The following is a 6199-nucleotide window of genomic DNA, read 5'->3' on the forward strand; positions in this document are numbered from 1 at the left end:
GTTTAATTAAACAGATTCAATTTTATCACACTGAACAAAATTTTACTCCAGATGGATGAACATCCTCAACATAGGATTAGATAACTTGAATCTAATAAAGGGGACTATATGTGAAGAGCTAAGACTTATTAACATAAAAAATGTCTTTCCAGACTGGATTATATAGTGCAAAGATTTGTACAACTTCTATTTGATATTCTGTTTCTAATTGGTTTACAAATACTGCCTAAATCAATATGTCTCATATTTTTAGTGTTAATATACAATTTATACTTATACCAAATTTCAATAGGCACCAAAGTTTTGATTTGAAGTGTTTGTTTGAATTGTATATTTAATAAAAACATTTTGTTTCACATGGGTGAATGAACATTTTGCTATTTTTAGTTTGGAGATATTTACATTAAATGTTATTTCAATTCTATATGACTATTACTATGTAAATGAAAGTCATTTGAAACTTGGTTAGACACATTGATTTTCCTCATCATTTTAATTTTTTCAACACTCATATATACCTGAAAATAAAATCAAGTATCTGGTTTTGAATTTAATGTTATAGATAAGTTATTGATATAAACTTTATCATTATTAACAAACTTAAAATAGTCTGTATTGTTGTAAGCAGGTATTTATTTTCTTTTTTCTCTTTCATTTTTCTTTCTTTTTCTTTGAACATTTTTTGTTGTTGAAAACACCCATTTAAATATATTCCTCTAATTATGAGTATGTAGACATTACATTCCACTTTTAAGTTTCTATTTAGTTTGTTTTATTACTCACATAAAAACTATTAACTAGCGGGGCAGTGTGGCACACTCCTTTAAACCCAGCACTTGGGAGACAGAGGTGGGTGGATTTCTGAGTTCGAGGCCAGCCTGCTCTAGAGAGTAAGTTCCCAGGACAGCCAGGACTACAAACAGAAACCCTGTCTCAAAACAAACAAACAAACAAAACAAAACAACAACAAAAAACCCAAACAAACAAAAAAACCCTATTATTTCATCTTTATTACATATTCTTCATTAACCAATCATTCATCATCTAAAAGATTATGTGTTAAATATCATGTGGCACATGTTTTTCATGAAGGTTGGTGTGTTTTTATGTACATTTCTTTATATTTCCATTTGCATCCTCAATGAATTTTATTTTTATAATAATATGCCTTTATTTTTTTTTAAGTATTGCAAACATATCACAAGTTAAACAACTTAAACAACACTTCACTAACAATATCCCAGGAGTTCTGTTTGTCACATGATGGCTGCTAGTTATTTGGTTGTTAGGTTAGTTTGGTTTGGTTTTGTGCTTGGACATCAATCATGAGACTTTGGGTATTTTGTCTTCCAAACTGGATGTTGAATGGGGAGGAAATACATTAATTAGATTATTCTTATTGTGTTCACAATTAGTTGACTTGTAGACCTTCAATTGATCTTTTTTAATTTTCTGAAGGCATATTTCAATTCATGAGGCTACACAAAGTTTCCAAAAAGTTTAACACAGTTCCTGACAATCCTGGTTCTTTCAAGATGGTGGTAAACCTTTGCCAGCCTGCCAGTGAAAAGGTCTAGGGATGGCTATGATGAGAAAGATTGACTCAATGCAATGGAATGTTATGAGGGATTGATGTACATCAACTTTTAAATTATGTATTTATTACAAATAAGAAACATAATTCTTGCCCTGCATTCAGGGAGGCACCAAAGACAAACATTGATAAAGTCACGGTAATGGACAGGGATCGAGAGGGTAAGATATTTGACCATATAACGTAACTTATTTACTTTAAATACTTAACTTGACAATCATAATTTGTAAATAGATGATCTAGATCATTATTTAATGTAGGAATTGTCATGGCCAGAAATAAATGCTCTATTGTTTCAGTTGTCTTTTCTGTCTGTTTCCTTTCTTGCATACTTTTATTGTTTTTTTTCATTTATAATTTATAATCATTATCTTATTTGCCCATTTTATAACTGTATTAATAGGTATTCATATTATATAATATTGTGTGAATATATTATATTCATATATTATATATTTATTTGTAAATATATTATATATTCATAATATGTAAATGTATTATATTAAATATTTATACATGTATCAAGCATACTTTCCTAAGTAGGATTTAACTCTACTATGAATTTACATTTCATTCCTTAAAAGAAGTATGAGCTAATGTAAAAAAACATTGTTTATTCGACACCATTTTTTGTGATAATGCTATCATATAATTTGTATCAATTAAGTTAAATCCACACCAACCTTAAAGTAATTTTATGTCATTATTTTACTTCTGTATTAAAAATTTACCATTTGCAGAGTATTTTATGTGTGTTTGGAATCATATTTTATTTAAGGTTTGTTTACAAGTACTTCATTTTACTTTGATTTATACATATGTATAAAACATCAGGGAAACATGAACTATTTTTTCTTTGTTTTACATAAATTTGGTATGAAAAAGTTGCATTGTGAAGTTTCATGTCATTTTTAACATGATTATAATTTTATTTTATTTTATCGTAGTGCAATCTTAATCATGTAAAATTTTTATTTCTCTTGATTTTCCTATAGTGATCCATCTTCATTTTAAAACTAGTATAAAATTGTATCCATGAAGAATCATTATATAGTTATAGCAAGGTGGAAAAGTGAGTTAAGTTGGAGCCTTAAGGCTATGATACTTAGTTGAAATGAATTCTGAAATTTGTTTCACTATACAGGATGTCCCTATAAGGCCATTTCACAGAAACAGTATTAAGTTAATCCTTTTAAAGGGAGATAGACTTTCTATTACAAGACACTAGTAAATTGAGGATAAATGAAATAGGATTAGGATTATACTTCTAAAAGGATCAAGTTGTAGTCATTATTAAGCTTAGATGCTACAGTTTAGTTTCATCGTAGCTCCTGCTGAAGTAGGTTTTACATTGGTATAGAATGTAAGTGATAGTTGTACTGTTTAAAATTTTATCACCATGACTCTACATTGACAATCATAAAGCTTCTAGTGGATATTTACTGAATCCAAATTTATCAATTTATCAGTATTATTTCTAAAATTATATAGTCTATTTTACCAGAATAGCAACTAAACTACTATTATAAAAATAATCAGTATTAAAATAATTAATATTAACTGATTATTTTCTTTTAAGAAATGATTACTAGATCCTTACAGTAATTAAATTTCTATGCTTCAGTGAAGTTTTCTAGTAATTACTATTTATCATTTCTACTTGTATGTCTGACAAAATTACAGATAATACCTTTCTGGTAATTGGATACCTAGCAAATTTCGAGGTGTTTGATTCTAAAGTAATCTGGCATTAGAGCCCTGAAATGCTTACAGTGATGCCATTATAGATGCCAATCTAATATGTAAATTTTAAAAATACTATCATAAAAATGAGCTCAACCAACAAAAATCTCTTCCAAATATATCTTAACAAATGGATAAAGGCATTTTGACAGGAATGCATATCCCTACAGTAAAATATATGCATGAAGAAAATCACTGTACTGTCCACAAAACGAAATAAATGCATCTATAGTTTGAAATGATATACATATTAAATGGTGAAATGTAATTTGGACATGAAGAATATTTCCTAGAATTAAAACACATGTACAAACAAGATCACTTGTTCTTTTTGAAAATTATGAGAAAGTTGAAGGAATGAAGGTATTGCAGCCTGAATGTCTAAAGTATGGCTGTGAAATACAAGAACAATAATGTGTGAAAAGCATAAGTATTCAGCACTAGGTGGGAAAGGATGGGAAAATTAATTCTATTAGGTTGTAAGTGTTGTCAGGTGACTTGTTATGATCAGAGTTAGACTCCTGTGAGATTTACAATGATAATAGAGCTGCCCAATGACATTTTCATTAGTGAATGCATTGTTCTGCCATAGTAGAATTTGAGTTACATATTTAACTCAGGTCCATTGATTAGGTTTCAACCTTTAATGTAGCAATTCATGAATACCGTTAATGACCTATATGTCAAGGCTTGCATATCTTCATATTAAAAACAGAAACTGTAACCTGTAGAATGCTCAGAATATTGTATTAATTGAACACTAGGGGAAAAAAGGAGACAAAGTCAGATAAAATAATCTATTAATATTATACATGAACATATATATATATGTACACATATATACATACATATATTAAGATTCTCTCAGATATAATAAGAATTTTGAGGTTTTTACTACTGCTATCTTTTCAGTTTGGAATTATATGCAGAGGGCATCATTGATTTTATTTCTTAAGCCTGTTTGAACAGCATCAAATGAAGAGTGAGGTTTGTTGACAAAACCTTTTCTAAGCTGCATCTTCAGAAGAAACATTCTTTAGTTTATTCAGAAAACCCTTTAACGTCTTCCTTTCCATGATCATTCCTTGAAAGTTCCTGGGAATATTTCTCTTGCAGGTGAGCAGGAGATGGCTTCTCATAAATAAGGTGTAAGGAAACCAGCGAAATGCAGGGCTGGTGTTTCCCAATGTCCTTCCATGTTGAAGAAACTCACAAGCAGCTGGATTGGTTTACAAAGACCTTGATGCTTCATGATAAGGTTCTAAAACTGCCACACCGGCCAGGCCCCAAAATGCTTTCTAAATTCAACCAGCAAAGGATAGAAGAAAGTCAGGCTCTGGTCATGGTCAAACAGAAGAGAATCAAAATCCGAAAATATGAATGATGCAACCCGGAACATACTCCATACCCAGATCCAGACAATGCATAAGTCCACCAAACGTGATTCATTCTGCACTAGAGGGTTACAATGAATGCCATATGATTATTAGATTAGGATTCACTCTGTCCCTAAACACTGAAGGTGTGTCTTATTATGGCCAGATATTCTATACTAATACATAATCAAAAAAGAAAAAAGAAAAAAAGAAAAAAAAAGAAAAAGAAAAAAAGAAAGAAAAAAAAAGAAGAAAAATCTATGACAATCACTTTTTTTATTACAATGTTAAGGCAATTTTTATTTTGTTTTTATACATCCTTAAGTGTGGGTAAGAGTTTTGTGATGCTATATTGAACAGAAGATCACATTATTATGAATAAAATCATTTTTTGTTGTTTTGTGGGGATATAATTCATCATTCTGTGCACCTTTCTGTTTTTAATTAATATTTCACCAAGTACGTGCTTGAGAAGTTGTAGCTGAGAAAGTGTAATGTTCTTATTATTATTTAGATTAGTCGTCTGTTAATTTCTCACCTCCATTTTCTTAGTCAATTGATTACTCATTCTTCAAATTATTATAATTTTAGAAAGAGAGCTATTCTTCTTTATACCCATTGATTACTAAGGGCTAACTGTAGTTTCTAAAAAAAAAAAAAAAAAAAAAAAAAAATACACATTTATCCTTAATTGTTTTGGTAAAACGTGACCAAAATTCAGATGATGAATTAGGATTTGTTTTCAAAAATGTATGATATGAAATGGTAAGGTATTTCTCTTTTAAGGTTTACTTTTATTTTTTTAAAAGTGTATGCATGTGTATGTGTGTGTGTGTGTGTGTGTGTGTGTGTGTGTGTGTGTGTACGCCCTCAGATCAGAGGCATAGAATCACCTGTAGCTGACTATAATGCATCATAAATGGGTTCTGGTAACAAAATTCACAACTTAAGAAACATCACATTGAGCTCTTGAACACTGAGACATTTTTTTCAGGCTTTGAAAAAATTTTCAACTGGGTTAAAGAAGACTTAACAGCTTGGCTCCTCTGAAGAAGTTGACAGTGATTATGAAATAGTATTTTATTTTTTGTTTGTTTTTTTCTCTGTACCTTTTGATTTACTAGTTTAGTCAATAATTTTGAATATTTATTTAGGCCACTAACAGATGTGTCCTGAAATTACTTTCCCATCTCTTATTTATAATGGATAATAAGATGAATGTCTTTCTCCCTAAACCTTTAAACCAAAGTCAGGAGTTATTTATTTGAATATGCAAGCATACACACACTTATTCATGAAAAAGGTTCTGCCAGATGTTGTGTCTCCTCTCAGAAGCCTTTCCTATTCATATGTATACACTTTTGTTATCCTGTCACAACACCTGAATCACTTTACTGTGGGCTGTAATGAATGAATGCTTATAAACACTAAGTATTCATCTTTTTTCTAACCAATACTTACTAGTGAACTTTTATAAGTTTGCTGA

This window comes from Mus caroli, unplaced genomic scaffold, assembly GCF_978045245.1.
Source record: "Mus caroli unplaced genomic scaffold, Mus_caroli_1 scaffold_1, whole genome shotgun sequence".
NCBI classification, from domain to species: domain Eukaryota; kingdom Metazoa; phylum Chordata; class Mammalia; order Rodentia; family Muridae; genus Mus; species Mus caroli.